Source organism: Aythya fuligula, chromosome 1 (assembly GCF_009819795.1).
Source record: "Aythya fuligula isolate bAytFul2 chromosome 1, bAytFul2.pri, whole genome shotgun sequence".
Lineage (NCBI taxonomy): Eukaryota > Metazoa > Chordata > Aves > Anseriformes > Anatidae > Aythya > Aythya fuligula.
In genome coordinates, this window is record NC_045559.1 from 202,792,499 (window position 1) to 202,809,517 (window position 17,019).

At 39.4% G+C, this 17,019-nt stretch overlaps 1 protein-coding gene across 6 annotated transcripts in view; it reads left to right on the top strand.

Annotated features, from left to right (window-relative positions):
* Positions 1–17,019, top strand: part of TENM4 (teneurin transmembrane protein 4) — a 554,777-nt gene that overhangs the window by 157,506 nt on the left and 380,252 nt on the right. For all 6 annotated transcript variants that reach the window (XM_032196280.1, XM_032196305.1, XM_032196313.1 and 3 more), the window contains one exon: positions 11,123–11,220. The gene's annotated coding sequence lies outside the window, so the exon portion shown is untranslated. The remainder of the gene's footprint in view (positions 1–11,122; positions 11,221–17,019) is intronic.

A 17,019-nucleotide genomic window follows, 5' to 3' on the forward strand; every position in this document is an offset into this window, starting at 1 on the left:
TCTGTCTAACTCCATCACATGTTGCGATTGTCTGTAGTATTAAAATCATGCCTCAGGAGCAAGCCTTTGTGAAAAAAAGTAGTCTCTAATTACGTTGTTTATTCTAGATATCTGTGTCATTGCCAGCTCCAAAAGGCTGTGGGATGAGGGAAAATGCCTCACCTGCATTTCCGTGCAAGTATTTTCATAAAAGTGCAGCCCTCTGTTAATTTGGTTCCAGCATCCAGACAGTCATAATCTCAATTAAACTCTCTAGGCTCCTTCCTCTCCTCCCGTCTGTTTTACAAGCAGTGTAACCCTCTTGCCATCATTGCAGGAGGTAACAATTTACGTGGGAGAATATTAGGTCGGTCCGGGGTTAAGCCAATGTACAGGCAGAAGCTCAGATTGGTAATTTCATTAATGCGATGAGAGTTGGATTCACCATCACCCTGAGCCTGTACCACGGCATGCAAAGGAGCAGAGATTTGGTTTGGGTAGGGAAATTGGGATTTCTGTGTTGGTTGGAGGCATGAGCCTGACAGCCTTATTCCTGCCGAATAGATTCACATCACGAAGAGTTCAGTCCTGGCTCCTTGCTAGGTGTGAAAACAGAGTCAGCCTCAACCCATCAGGAAGAGGATGGTGGCACTAATTCTCATCTCCCACCACCTACCAAACCGTACCCACAACTGAAGTGTGCGTTCCCTTGCTTCGGTTTGTTTGTGCTCGTACATTCTAAATGTTAGTTAAGCTTTCACAGCGTAACAGTAATAAGGCAGCTTAAATAGCAAGTTCTCAGCTGTGTCTGGTGCACACTGTGCCGCGAGAGATTAAAAAGAAAATCAGAAAGTGCGTGACGGAGATTAAGATGATTCTGAATCGCTGTGTATAAGACTGAGTCCCCTTTGTGCCTCTTATCTGCTGTTTGAAGTACCGTTACTTAAGCTCAGTGTTAGGGGAAAAAAAAAAGAAAAAAAAAGCCTTTCTGAGAGGATGTGAGAAGCCATTTCAAAAGACGACGCCTCTCCAGTAAATAAAGCACAAAAGTTTCAGGTCAGCACTGAAATGGTGGATGAAATGGAGTTGCACCCGAAAGAAAGCTTGTTCATCCAGGAGGCTTTCAAATCTCCTCGCTGAGATAAAGAAGATCAAAGTGTTTAAACACGTTGATCCACTACTGAGGAAAATTTAGTGCTGGCAACAGAGAGCAGCTGCAATACAGCCAGCGTGTCTAAACTCACAGCAGGGAACTAATTGCTCCTATGGATATAGGTTTGCTTTACAAAAACAGGTCTGAAGGAACGTCGTTCCCATTCACAGGAAGGAGATCTATTGATAAGGGGCGAAATGCAGATCTCCAGTATGCAGCAGCATCGGGAGGGAAGGAGCTGCTGGGAGGAGAGCTGCAGCCTGGGTAGGGGGTGCGTGAGGATCCTCTGCTTTTACTCAATGTCTGTTGCACGGGGAAAGATCCTATCAATCTGCTCAAGATTATAGCATTAGCTTCAAGCCCTCCTCAAGATATATTCAATAATGAAATGAGGAAGAATAGCTCAAAGTCGAACCGTAATGATATTTATACAAGATATTGCACTGGGGGGATAGTAAGGAGGGAGGGGTTTAGTCATCAGAGAATTCAAAATTTTCCATAAAAACTGAAATATTATTTTTATATAAATTATTAATTGGGTAGGGAGTGGAGAATAATGAAGTTGGGTATACATTAACAAAATAATAATGCAGCAGACTATTCCTGGTACAATCACAGCTGTAAAATACTTTAGAGAAGTGGTGGAGAGGTTGCTGTGGAATCTCACCCAGTAAACTACTTGCAGTTCTGGCACTCAGATGTGTTCCTGTTTCATCAGGGGACAGAGTAGAAAGGCCTAAAGCATGAGCTAGTGATAAGGCTTTTTCCTGGACATAGGAGTTGTTTCTGACAAAGGTAGAAACTGAATGTAACTTTTGCATTTGGATGTGAATATCGAGATATTTGAGTTCTTCTGTGTACCTAATACCTGAATGTTTTTTTCTTATTGTAAAGGATATTAAGAAAAATGCTGGGACTCTGATCCAGGGTGCCTTCCTTGTAAAAGCACAGCCTGTAGTATCGTCATTGTATTCATCAAAAAGTGAAAGCAGTTCAGCCACCCAAGCCTTTCCAGTTGAGGAAAGATGTTTTTGCTCTAGGAGGAAGTTAAATACTCCCGTGCCAAGTCATTACAGTACAGTGCAATATGCCAACCTAGCTCCAGTGGTTCACCTTTTTTGGTATATGTAGTTGTTTTGATAACAGCAAATTTCTCTCAATGTATATATATGGTCTGTATATGTATATAGATGAAGAAATATTTCTGTGTGTATGCCCAGCCACATAAGTAAAGTGCATGCTTTGACCTTTTTTAATACCACCTTATCCTTGGGACATTCCAGAAGCACCTAAATTATTCCCCCTGGGCTCCCAGCATAGTCAAAGGAGGGAGAGAAGAGCATTCAGAGGCCACAGATCTCTGCTGCTGCCACAAATGAGAACCTTTTCAGAGCTGCTTCCTTGATTGCTCCTTTGCAGTGGGGACCCTTGTTAAAGCCATTCAAATGTCAATATGCCACCGGTGCATTTTCACAATTGTCACCTAAATGCAGGAGGTAAATTCTTCTATGGTTTCCTGCGAGGGCATCACAGCATGCCTACATTTGCTGCAGTATGACGGCCAGCAGGACAGGCTGCTAAGCATGCTGCAACAGGGTCGACAGCATGTGGTGGGCTGCAGAGAATGAATACAGCTACAAATTTATTCTCTGATGGATTAAAGGCTTGATTCATGGCACCTTGTACCAGAACTATCTCACCTGATCAACTTGGCGGCCCATCCCAGCAACTACATGAGGTTTTAATTGCTGAGAAAACAGTTTTTAAAAATATTTTAAAAGATTATTTAAAATCCATTTCATGTACCATTAATTTGTTACTATGGTTATACTGGGAAATCTTGTTTGGCACACCTTGTTAATCATTGGTGTCTGGCATGCTTTATGCTTATTCTACTCTTAAATTTTCAAGCAGTTGTTTCAATTGAGTTTTGTAGAAGAAGTATTTATGACAAGTGGGATAAAAACATTGCAAGAAGTTGCAATCTTTATCAAATCTAGCAAGAACATGACAAAGTTCAGATGTACAAATAACCTACAAAATGACCAGATAGCATGCACAAGGTAATCCACAGGAGTCCATGGGAAATGTGAGGTCCACACAGCTTCATCCACAAGTGCCAGACTTTCCTAGGGTCAGGTTTTCCATCTTTCACTTCAAGAGCTGTGCTCCTGTAAACTTCTCAATGTCAGTTTACCTACCCACTGGCAAAAAAAAACAGGGGCAGCAATTACCCTTCATTGCAAAGCATTTGAAGGGCTTTGGATTATATAGATCAGCATTGGATAAAGGGAAAGATTATTGCTTCCATTTAACAGCTTTAACGAAAAGCGTATTGATGGTAAGATTATGTTTTATTGTTGGTCAAGCCTGTGCTGAAAGACCTGAAGCATTTATAGACAACAATTATAGAAACATCTGTTTGAACTGGCAGACATACTGTGGCCATTTCTAGGCAATAAAGGAATTCTTTCTTCTACAAACGGATATTTTAATGCACAGTTCAAATGGGCCAGGAGAAATGATTTTTAATAATGAAAGGAATCCAGCAAAAAATAAAATAAAAAAAAATAAAAACTAAATACTATATATATATATATAAAGTATTTTTCCCCAGGAAAAGCAGTAGCAGAAAAAATAAAGAAAAAAGAAAAAAAGAAAAAATGATCCAGGACCCAAAAATATTTTTTTTTTTTACAATACTCCAGGATTTTTTATTATTATTATTTTTGGAGATTCCTTGCACAAAAGACATATTCTAATGCTTTTAATTTAATAATATGGATTAGAGCATTTTGAAGCAAATTTTGTAGTAAGCTTTAACAAAAGGTTTTATATGTGGAGGAAAACTGGTTTCTAACCTGCTTAGCCAGCCTTGATTGGAAGGGCATGTTAATTTTAAGGTCTGTAAGTATGTGATCAACTTCACTGTGAATGAGAAGCTGTTGCTTTTTGGTACAATTGTTCAGCCAACCTGAAATCTCAGTTCCATGGATCAAATTGCCACAGCAGAAGCAACTCAAAATTAACATTGCTACATTTCTGCCCACTTAAATTGATGCACAGGACAAGTTTGTTTCTTCCAGTTGGCCAAAAATGGGAATTCTGCCCTCAAGTTCTTCTGACTTCATAAAATAAGTTAAAATAAGGTATTTAACTAGCTTAATATCAGGTCAGCTGTGATGTTTAGGTTAGTGTCACTGCTGATATTACTAGTTAGCCTTTGTCAAGGTAACGTTGAAAGTAATAGCTGTAGGAGCAGGTACTCATTTGCACAGTGAAAACACAGCTTGGGGTGGGACTCCTTGGTGATCAACTTGTGCAACTAAAAATTAAGGCAGCTGAGTGGGTCTAGATTAATAGTTTCTTAGCATATACATGCATGAGTAGGATGTCTAAAGCTAAATCTGGGATGACCAAAGTAATATGCAAGAAAATGAAACTGAGATATAACACGATTAAAGTAGAAGGTGAAAGCCAACTTTTTGCACAGAATGTATCTGGTTATCTTATGATAAGTAAGGAAGAAGAGCTTAGTACACAAACGACACAAGATAACAATCATATGATGAACATTAAAAAGTAATTCTGCAGAAATTCAACAGGACACATTTCACATCCTTTACTTCTGCTACCATTTCCCAGAAATCCAATTTTTCACATGAAATTATTACATATTGAGAAAATTATCTTAATTCTGAGAAGCCTCCACTGTGTAGCCTTTTCCAACGTCCTCTGTAAGTGTAGCCCTGCAACTGCCTAAAAACCAGCCTCACACTTCTTAAAATAAAAATAAATAAATAAATATGAAATAAAAATAAATAAATGTAAAAAAATTATAAAAATAAAATAAATAAATGAAAAAGAAATAGATAATGGCAGAGATAAAATACTGTAATATGACCCCTCTGACACTATTGGAACAGATTGGGATATGCAAAACACTCACTCCACTGGGATCCATCCTGACTGATGAGGTTCAAAACTAACTTGATGTGTGGGCTAAAAAGAAGAGGTGCTTTGGGAAAGGGCAGATCTCTGGGCTTAACTGTGCCAGCAGATCCTCCCCTAGGATGGCTCAGCCTGCACTCTCCATTCTCTCCCTCATTTCCTTTTCATCCAAAAGAGGGATGGATCACAGCCCTTAACTCTTTCCCAATAGAATTTTGTATGGGGATGACGGTCCCTCCAAGTTAATCTCATCACTTGCTATGGGGTGGTTTAAAAAGATCTCCTGTGCTGGCTTTTCCATGTATTTCTATCCAAGGACTGATATTGTGGATGATGATCACAAAGATAATTGCAATTTGTTTTGCCAACGACAAGCTGTCAGTGTGTGGCAATGAAATGTTAGGCAAAGGCCAAAAAATATTTCTATGCAGGGCATCAGTTTGGTGTGAAAAGAGAGGATGTGCAGGTCTGGAGCATGTTTGAAGTGGTGGTTGGGCTTCAGTCACTGCAAAGGAATATGCTGACTTAAAGACATACTTTGACTTTGCTGAACCCAACAAGACTCTCTTCTGCTTTTATTTGATGCTTTTTGGAACATGCCTATGATCTCCAAATACATCAGACATGTCTTTCCATTCTCTGTGGGGGATCAAAATAATGAGGGGTTGTTCTGTAAGCTGGGCTTCGTTTGGGAGGATGATTTTCAGCTCATTTCCACGGGCTCTGTCTCCACTTTCCTCCTCACTCTGCCTAGCTGCTGTGCTACACAGCAAATCCCCAGCAATCATTTAGAGCTGAGGGTGATAATGGAAAAAGAGATGGAGAGAAATGTGCAGCGCAGAGGCAATCAGAAGCAGCAGTGACCGGTTTATGTATGTATGTATTTATTTAATCCTGGTCGTAAGTGCCTCCAATTCATCAGTTTGTCCCCATTCAGCCACGGCGCTCTGAGGGAATGCTTAACTTCAGGTACATATTGAAGCTCTGCTGAGTTCAGTGAAACTTAAACATATGTGTGATGGTAAATATTTCCTAAAATAATTATTCAGGATGGGCTGGACGAGATAATATCTCTAAGTACTTTGCAGGATGCTCTACCACCAACTCAGCAGACACAGAAACAGGACTAACGTGGTTCTCTCCAGAACCTCACAGCTATTCCATACATCCTTGGTGAGGGCACAACCATGGCCTCCTTTCCTCACCCTCCTGAGAGCAACCAAGCCATCTGTGACCATTTCTTGTGCTGTAGAGGATGGCCCTAATTACTGCCATCCCAGGGGGAAAGGTTTCTTACACAGTAGACACCATTTCATTAGGAATTCATTTGGTACTACAGCATTTCAGGGGCATCTCACCTGCTGTGGGTTAACTCAGGACGGACCAAAGCAACAGGTTAAACTGGGAAAAGCTCTGCTAATTCCAGTGCTGAACACTGGAATTTAGTTGCTATTTGAATATATGATACATTTGGAAATAACACATCTAGAGAAAAAAAAAAAAAAAAAAAGAGCAAACACACCCCAAAAATGATACAACCATCAAAAGTCTGGATTAAAGAGCACAGGTGGCAAGAAATTTTTCTCTCCTTGTGTATGGTCCCTGGTGCAGATGCTTTGTTTTCACAAGACTGATAATGAAAGCCTTTTTACTTTTGGATGCTCTGTAGGATACAGTGTAATACATCAAAATAAATCATTCCATCCTATGTCTGTTACAAATGTAAGCTGATGCCCCAAATGTCAAGGTGCTCACTCTGATTAATCAATGAATATTGCCAATTTTGCTAACAATGTTGAGGATAGGAACAGTAGCGAAGAGGGAAATGCTGGCTTGATGCAAAGATATAAATATAGATTAAAAAAAAAAAGATATGTTTGTATAGTTTTAGGGATAATACTCTTTCAAGAAAGAAGACATTTCCATGGTATATCTGAAATGATGTAAATCTTTATGTACTTAAGGAAAAATATGACTTTTAGTACTAAATCAGTCAGCTGGATCTGTGTTTTAGTAGATAAACAGCATTTTTTCCCCAAATTTTAATGTATTAAATGAATTCAATAATCATCATATTTGAAAAGACATTCATTTCAACTGCTGTGGAAAAAAAAAAAAAACAAAAAAAAACTTCTGATCAAATCAAGAGCATTAGCTTCAAGGCCACCCTTCTTCCTACGAGACAGGAAGTATCTGTGTGATAAATTAACCATGGGTGAATGCGAAGTCTTTAATGAGAAAAACTATGCTCTGTTGAATTCAGCCTTTCATGTGAAAGATGTTTGGGACCTTACTGAAAAGAATGTGTTAATCAAGAGAAAAGCATAATTACTGTCTTGTCAACAGACACAAATGGGAAAGCCTGGTGTAAATGAGGTTGAAATTAACTCCAAAAAATACACAGAAAAAGATTTTTTCCATAAGGATTTTGGAGAGCTTGTTTTACACTGCACGGTGATTTATGACAATTGGAATCTCACTATTTCTATAATTAATATTGCTGGATGCTTCCTATTCAGAGGAATGTTAATCATAATAATGCAAATGGAAGTATTATTGCAGCTATGCCTTAGAGTTCATATTTCATATTGAGCCAAAGGTTCAATATTCAGCATCCTTCTCAATGGAGCATTCACATTGTATGGATAGATGAATGTGCACCAAAGGTAAAATAACTGAATTAATATAAACCAGAATAATATGTCTGGCACAGAGCTTCCCATTTTCCCATTTTGCTGTAAGGTCCTGATTGTTCAGGCTTTTTAAACCAATAATAAATTATTGCAATGCACCGCTAATTGCACCTCACTGAAGTTGTGTGTAGTATAAATTGCTCTGGCGATGGACTTAGATTTAGTTTCTTGTGCTTATTTTTAGCAAGTCAAAGGCAATTCATTTCCAGCTGGCACGTTTAAAAAGTTTATAGCGAAAAAATGTGTAATTACTTCCTAATATGAGAAGAATATTGGTGACAAACTTTTCATACTACATGTCTTTTAGCACAAAATACATTAATGAAAAAGGCAGATGTAATAGCAAATACGAATTTCGATATACGTTTAAACAATATGACGAATATTTGTAAATTTTGCTCTTGCGAATAGTTTCCAAATTTTCTTCTTAATGTTTTCTAATTCCCTCTACACTCCCTTACATCATTTCTTAGCTCATGACTGGTTTCTTTATGACTGCTGATGTTCCTGGAAATATATGATCCTTTTCCTTTTTCCTTCTTCTTTTTATGCGTGTGTGTGTGTTTTGTTTTGTATTTTTGTGAGTATTAATTGGTGATGGGGTGGGAAACAACAGAATGATCAGCATCATTTTTTTTAATACTGCTGGCTTTTATTAAAAACACATAAACTTGAAGTTTCTGAGAATATTTTACTGTTGATTCAGAAGCATTAACTAACCTTTCACAAAGTAAACAACCCAAGTAAATTAAGACCATACTACAAATGTTTTTCCTAGCCCTTTCCTCTGTAGCAGAGAAGTGCTTTTTATTTTCTTCTGGAAGGAATATAACTATCATATTAAAGCTGTCACATCAGGATGTGACAGTAAAGGAAGCTGTGCAGACAGATAGGGTGAGGCCCTACATTTTGGGGAACAGAAAATTGCAGTAATATGGCGGTGACTGGAGCATAAATGCCCATGACATTAGTATCATTTTGTTGGGTAAAGAGAACAGTTCTTAAAAAGGGAAAACATTTTAAAGGTTGAAGATCTGGGTTCAAATCCAACACAAATTTCCTGTAAAACAGGAGTTTTAGTCCACGTTTTCAGAAATACCTCAGCACCCAGCTGAGAGACGAGGTGCCTGAATAACTTTCAGGACCATATCCTAAGGATATGGCTGTATGTCTTATTCTATAACCCTTAGTCTGGATTAAGGGTTTATATGCTCTAGGTACCTGAAGTTCCAATTTTTGGCATTGCCTTGCACCTTGTCATGTTCAGTCTTCCAAAGTAACATTCAAATAGTGATACAGATATGTAGATATAGCTATTTAAGCATAGATTTTCAAGAAGAGATGAACTCAGTTAAATGTTCCATTTCTGGGGGTTATTCCAGAATATGCAGGTAGTTATGGCACAGTAACTTCCACAAGAGAAGTGTAGGTGCAAAAGCAACTTTAACCTTTTAATTTGTAACCACAACTGCTAAAGGAACACAGCCAACCTCCTTATTCTCTCTGTGCTAGAAATTATTGACAAAAGTAGTAGTAATAACACTTCTCTACCTTGATGAGAAGTTTGAAAATATACATATTTGAATAGTGAGAAGCATAGATATTATGGTGTTGAGGGACCATATTTGTACCAGAGTCCTGAGAAAGGAGAAGGAACAATTTATTCTCACCTCCTCATCATTTTCAGATCTCTCAGAAAAGCGTTCTGGTGGGTGATGACCTTTTCTGCTTTTGTTTTCCTTCTCATTGAAGTGAACGTCAGCAAGAGAGAAGACTCATAAAATTAATTCAGATTGGCTTAGATAAGGACCCTGTGATGTTGATTAAAAACCATCCACAGGGCCATTAGCAAAGTGAGATAATAAATGAAAATGTATTGCATTGCATGAGTTTTCTAGTGGGGGAACATCAGTGAGCAGTTTTGAGTCCAGTCGTCTTTAAACATCTTCATTCATTAGCCAAAAGACAGGAAAAAAGTACGTGTTAATTAGAATCACAGATGATCCAAATTGGGAGGTATTGCATAAATCAGTGAAGATAGATTAGAAACCTTAAGCAGGAAATGACAAAATGAGATGCAGCTTTGAAAAATGCATGTTGGGGAGAAATAATCTGTACCAGGACACAATCAGCAGTGAGGAGGGTTGTTCAAGAAGAGAAATTAATGGGAGGAAACTGAAGGATGTGGCCTATGGAGTAAAGGGCAATCTAACAGCGCAGCTATTTAAAGGCAACCTTTGCACCTTTTCAGTGGAGAGCTTGGATTTAAAATTCATTTACAATTGGCAAGATTAAAAGGTCAATGTAGTTTTGGACCATATATGCAGAAACAGGTTGCCAAAGAAAGACACGAAAGCCCACCTCTATAATAGCCTGCTACCACATCATTCATGCTTATTAATTTTAATCTTCCAATTCTGAAAGACTCTGTGCACTAGAATACATGAAAAATGGATTCATATCAAGCAAAATGGGTAGCCTGGGAAAGCTGCTGGCTCTCGCAAATGTGGCTTTCGATGAAACCACCCCCATCAAGCTACCACAGTCTCTTGTCCACCCCCTCAGTCTCCATGGGACTGTGTCACCCTGAGACAAGGAGAGGAGAGGGGGCATGAGGCTAATCAGCTAACGACAGATGTAAGAGAAGAGCAGAGCCCTGGTGCTGCATTGCAAATGCATTAGTGTGGGCCAGCTTCCAAGGGAGCCACTTTCTTTGAACCTCCTGCTTGTGGCAGGGCATATTTTTCACACAGGAGTCATTACTTTTAAGCTGGGGCTCTTCAACACCACAAGCAGCTCAGATAAGACAGAACTTACTGATGTGAGTGGAAATGATGAGAAGCTTTTGTCTAGGACCTTAGTCATTTCACTTTAACAGAGGTAATAGATTTAAGGAAGGAAATATTTGGGGTGATTACATAAATAAAAAATAAATTACAAAAAAAAAAATCTTTCCCCTTCTGAGGACTGTAAAACCACACAGAACAAGAAAGGAACAATCACCATGTTACTCAGAAGCCCTTGAAACTACAATAGAGGAACTGGTAAATTACTCCCTTGGCAAAGGGATGGATATTTGCACAGTTAGCCAAGGACAGGCATTTAATTCTAAGTGCTGTACAGAAAGCCTTAGTTTGTATTTAACAAACACATTTATTTCCATGGAATGAGTAAGCATAACCCAGTACAGTGCTGATGTGACATTGCACTAGGAATCATGAATGTATAAGTGACCATTTTATGTGCCCTAACTATAGAAAGTTGTTTTAATTCATTCAGCATAGCAAGTAAGTTTAAAAAGCGCTTAACAAAACACTGACTTTTTTGTTTGTTTGTCTTTTGACAGGTAGACTGAGAATAACACATGTCCAGGTTAAAACTGTATCCTACAAGAAGTATTTGATGGATTATTCCTAGATATTTCTCAGAAGGTAAATACAAAAAGTGAGTACTAATCCCAGTATCTGGGATGCTTTAATTATGCTTTTATTATGACAGTTATAGTGTTTCTTGTACAGATTTCTCTGACTGGAGTCATGAAGAATTTCACTGATTTCTTTAGAATATATCTACTATTGTTCTGAGTTTAGCATTGTTATCTGATGTTGATAATTTTCATTGATGTCAAAATGTGAGTCTCTTTCAAGGAGTCATTTTTTCATAAAAATCTGTGCTACGCACTATAGAACATAGAAACGTATGGGCATGTGACAGGATGGTGTCATTGTCCTCTCTGATGGAGAAGGAAGGTTGCTTGTGCTCATGGCTAGGACTCCTCAAACTGAAAGAAAGCAACAATACAGCTGCTGATCACACACACACACAAATGGAGAAAGTAGAGAAGTAGAACCATGAACCAAAGAATTACAGAATAACTGAGGCTGGCAGATACTTCTGGAGATAGTCTAGTCCAATCAGTTGCTCAAAGCAGTGTTACCTAGAGAAGGTCACTGAGGGTTGTGTCCAGCTGGGTCTTGAATATCTCTAAGAATGAGGAATCCACAATGTCTATGGGCAACCTGCTCCAATGTTTGACTGCTTCCCTGTAAGTAGTTTTTCCACTTTTCAGGTGGAATTTCCCATATTCCAGTTTGTGCCGATTGCTTCTTTTCTAGTCACTGGGCACCACTAAGAAAGATCTGGCTCCATCTTTTTTAACCCCTTCCCCCATCAGCTTTCATGCACATTCATAAAATCTGAGATTTTTCTCCTGGGGACTAAACAGTTCCATCTGGCTTATCCCCTCCTCAAAAGAGATGCTCCAGTCTCTTAGCTTCAAGAGCGCGTTGCTGGTTTATGGTCAGCTTGCCAGGTCTGTTTCTGGCAAGTTGCTTTCCAGTTGGTTGGTCCCAGCCTGTAGTGGTACCTGGGGTTACTCCTCCCCTGGGCCACAACTTGACATTTTCCTTGGTTGAGCTTCAGGAGGTTCCTGTGGGCCCATTTCTTCATCCTGTTGAGGTCCCTCTGACTGACAGCACAACCTACAGATGTATCAGCCACTCTTCTCAGTTTTTCATCCCCTGGAACACTTATGGGTTCAGTCTGCCTCATCCATGTCATTACTGTGAGAATTTAATATATCGGAGGCAGTATCACCCCCTGGGGTATGTCACCAGTGAGTAGCCTGTAGCTGGGCTTTGCGCTGCCGATCACAAATCTTTGAGGATAGCAGTTCAGGTAATTTTCAGTCCAACTCACTGTCCATTTATCTGGACCATACTTCATCAGTTTATCTATGGGGATGTTATGGGAGACAGCATCAAAGCATTACTAAAGTCAAGATAAACACCATCTACTACTCTCCCCTCATCCACAGAGCCATTCATCTTCCTGCAGGTTGGCTAAGCATGACTCCCAGTTCATAAATCCATTCTGACTACTCCTAATCACTCTCTTGTCCTTCATATACTTTGAAATTATGTCCAGTATTATTTGCTCCATCACCCTGGGGAGGTGACCAAGATGAGGCTGACCAGTCTCTGGTTCTCTGAATCCTCCTTTTCCACTCCCTGAAAATAGGAGTTACAGTCTTCAGAAACCTTCCTTAGTTCTCACAAACCTGAGAGGAGAGGAGGAGGAGAACTTTTAACTGGCAGTTTTGCAATCACTGTCTTTAGATGAAAAGTCCGTGTTTTGGGACTTTGAAAGGACAAGAGGACAAATTGAATTGTTGGAGAGAAAGGGACAAAACAGGGTAAATGGAAGGTTCAAGAAGAGAGACTAAGAAGGTGTTGCAACTCAGATTAAAGAATACGACAAGGCAAACAGAGAATAGGAATGGAAAGAGAGGCATAAGGGGAGTCTTGTTGTATTGAAAGAAACTGGTAAGGTCCTGTACATAGAGTGAGGTGGAGACAGAAAGAATGAGGGTCCCCAAGGACAGAGTAGAGATCGAACAAAGTTTTCAGAAAATTGAATTAAGGCTGGAAAACAAGAGTGGATTTTAAGTGGGAATTAGGATGGAAAGAAAGAATGAATTAGCAGTGGAGAAAGATGGCCTGATCAGATTTCCCCCCAAGGATGCTTCAACTCATGAGAGAAATAGCCAGGTGTGTGGATATTTGGATAATGGATACTGAGACCTAAAATAAGAGTCTAGTAATCCAGTCTTCCTGTTCAGGCAGTGGGAGAGCACTGCATCTCTTTAAAATATGTAGTCCATTCTGCACAGGAGTTGCTCATAGAGAAGTCTCTCCCTCTCTTTCCTTGTAAACTACTGTCTGGGGCAACCAGGTGCTGAATTACACATGGCCATTGTTGAAAGCTAGAAGGGATGAATACAGGCATTAACATCCCTAACCCTTATTTCTCATCTGTGACATGGGGTCAAAGTTTCCCTTCAATGCTTATCTTCTTTCTTTAGATTTTAAGAGCTTTTTATGTGGAAGGTGTACAAACAGCATCTAGCACTACAAATGAGGGCTAGGACATCTACAGGCTTCTGCCATATGCAGAAGCAGAATGTTCACCTTACCTGGAAAGTCTTTATGGAGAGAATCAGAGAATAGAATAATAGAATCATTAAGGTTGGAAAAGACCTCCAAAATCACCTGGTCCAACCATTCTCCTACCACCATTACCCACTAAACCATGTCCCTAAGCACCACATCCAACCTTCCCTTAAAAGTCTGTTAATAAAAAATCATAGAATATCCCAAGTTGGAAGGGACCCATATGGATCATCATAAGTATGGTGAAAGAAGTTCTGAAACTCATAATCCTGAATATAAAATTATTTTAAATGAAATCAATGCATAACTATGTTGACTAGCAAAATGAAAAGGGAGTGGTTAGTGAACACCTGTGCTTTAATCACCAGCTCTATACAAATACTGACATAAATAATAGGAGGCAGTTCCCAAAACATGATAACTCTGCCTGCAGGTTATGTCTGGGAGTACATAGTTGTTTACTCTCTGGGGAGGAACCAGTTTCTTCTATATGGAATTAGATTGTCTCTCTCCATAATAACAATGATCACTATGAACAAACTGAGAATTCAATTTGTCTTCTATGTATATAGGGCTGATATATATGCATATCTAGCTTACTCAAATTAATTTTATAGTAGGTTGGGATTTAGAATCATAGAATCATAGAATATCCTGAGTTGGAAGGGACCCTTAAGGATCATCAAGTCCAACTCTTGACACCGCACAGGTCTACCCAAAAGTTCAGACCATGTGCCTAAGTGCACAGTCCAATCTCTTCTTAAATTCAGACAGGCTTGGTGCAGTGACCACTTCCCTGGGGAGCCTGTTCCAGTGTGCAACCACCCTCTCTGTGAAGAACCCCCTCCTGATGTCCAGCCTAAATTTCCCCTGCCTCAGCTTAACCCCGTTCCCGTGGGTCCTGTCACTAGTGTTAATGGAGAAAAGGTCTCCTGCCTCTTGACACCCCCTTACGAGGTTGATTGGAAGTATTAGGGCTAGCATGACCTGGAATGTATCTGTAGCCAGCATTCACAAAGCTGAGTCCCGAGTAAGATATCACTCCAGAAGAGAGACTATGCATCAAAGAAAAAAGAAAGTATGAAAAATTAACAGAAAAATCAGTGTTTCCAAAGTCAGTTCCATGTTACATGGTAACAATATAATGAGGTGACAACCTGCAGCAAACTGAATTCAGAGAGGAAAGGGAGAGGAAATCTCTAAAATAAAACTTCCCTAATTGCTGGTAGTCACTGAACATGACAAACTCTGTTTACTAAGGGATACGTAAGTTCACAGGACATATCTAGATGACTTTTTCTTGAAGGTGAATTATTGTTGCCAACATAATCAGAAGAATAATTTTAAAAAGTTTGCTACTCTTTTTTGCTTAACATTGATGAATTTAATAACCTTGTTGCTGCCAGCATAGCTGGTTGGTGACAAAAATCACAGGGCCAGTAACAGACCCCAAATAAATTATTTTCTGTGGAATCACAGCATTTTTTCCTAGTTATGTCCAGCTGGGCAGAGGAGCCACCCATGCCAGCTGTGTGGCAATCAGGTCTGCACCCCAGGGAGCCAGTCCATAACCCCCAGCAAGTACACCATGCTGTTTCTTGGTCCAGCTCCTTGCTGAGCAGAATTCAGCTGAACTGATCTGGCAAAAGGCAATGCACACAGAAAATGAGTACAAGAAGTACAAATAATAGGTGCTATTATTTCACTGTCTCAGTAAAATGAATAAAATGCCTCGGGGTAGGTAAAGTATTTCTCAGGGTGCTTTTCAGCCAACATCTTTGCTTTGGAGCAGCAAACATTGATCTGGAAACAGGCTGATTCCGAGTTGCTGCTCATCTGCAGCTCTCAAAGGCAACTGAGGTTCATTGCTGAACGTCAGACTATTTTTATTCAGGTGAGGAAAGATGTTATTAGCTGGCTGGCATTAGGTTCCCCAACCTGAAAAGACTTGCTGTTGTTGTTGGCTTTCATGCCATTGTACTGCATCCTGTGCACTCTTCTCTTCTCCCATCTATTTTCCTATCAAACCACAAAGCAACCTGCATGTATTTTGGCATGTTTACAAACAAACTCTTTTTATGAATATAAGTTTTTGGGGAAAAAAAAAGTCATAAAAAATCCCTCTTTGCCAGCTAATTAGGAACTGTTGTGTAATGTATACATCTCATCTAATTTTCTTAAGTCTGCTGTTTTCTTAGCCTTGATCTACCTGTCACAGGATCCACATGGTGCATTTTCTCATTTACATTATAAATCCAAGATAAGTGCCTTTGCCAACTATTATAAATGTATATCTATTTACAGAGCAGCTAACATGTTGGGCTAGTGATGCACTTGAAGCCCCCAGGTGCTACAGATATAAAGATGTTATATAATAATAGGGAGCAGCTCATTCTCCTACAAGGCATCTTGTTTCAACCCACAATACAGAGAGACATTCATTAAAAAGGTTCCATTCATTTAAATCAATCTGTCATGCAATGTTAATTAAGCATTAATTGATACTTATTTCTCTAAGGCACCAGATCATCATTTCTCTTGAATAACCCCTGAAGTTTGGCTCACAATACTGGAGGAAGAATGGAATGGGCTTGTCTTTGTGACTACTAGCGGCATCATTTATTTATTTGTGCATTCATTCACTTATTCATTTTTGCTCTCAAGTGCATCAGTCTCCATAATCCCCTCCCCTCCCATTATTTGCCAAAGGAGGAACTGGCAAAACAATAGAAAGGATGTAATTAGTAACTTGGCTGTGGGGTGCATGGAAGGGTGGGCATAGAAACCAGTATGAAATCAGAAATTTAAAATGTGAACCCTTTGTATGCTGTCAGTCAATCATTTTCTCCCTGTTTAGATTTGTAAGTGAATTGCAGCTGTATTTCTTGGACATATCAGCATTTATTTTTCTTTTGGTGTGCTGCTGGAAGCTATTTTCAGCCTAGGCTTCATCCCTCCTGTTGTGACACGCAGGAGATGTGACCTCACACCCTCCACAGAACTGATACACAACAGCGATGCCATAACAAAGATCCCATCATTACGCTGTTTGGAAAAAGATGTAACTTCATGGCAGTGGAACTGCCTTTAGCTGTGAGCATGGAGTATCTCAGAGAAATCTTCCCCTGGGGATTCTTATTGCTCATCCCATTGTAGGTTTAATAACATACCATAATACCATAGCATCTTCCCTCTGAAAACCGCGTGCTGTTTGGAAAGCATTAATGACATTATGCTTAACCCACAGCCTGCACACCACAACACCATTTACACATACCACCCACCTCCACCA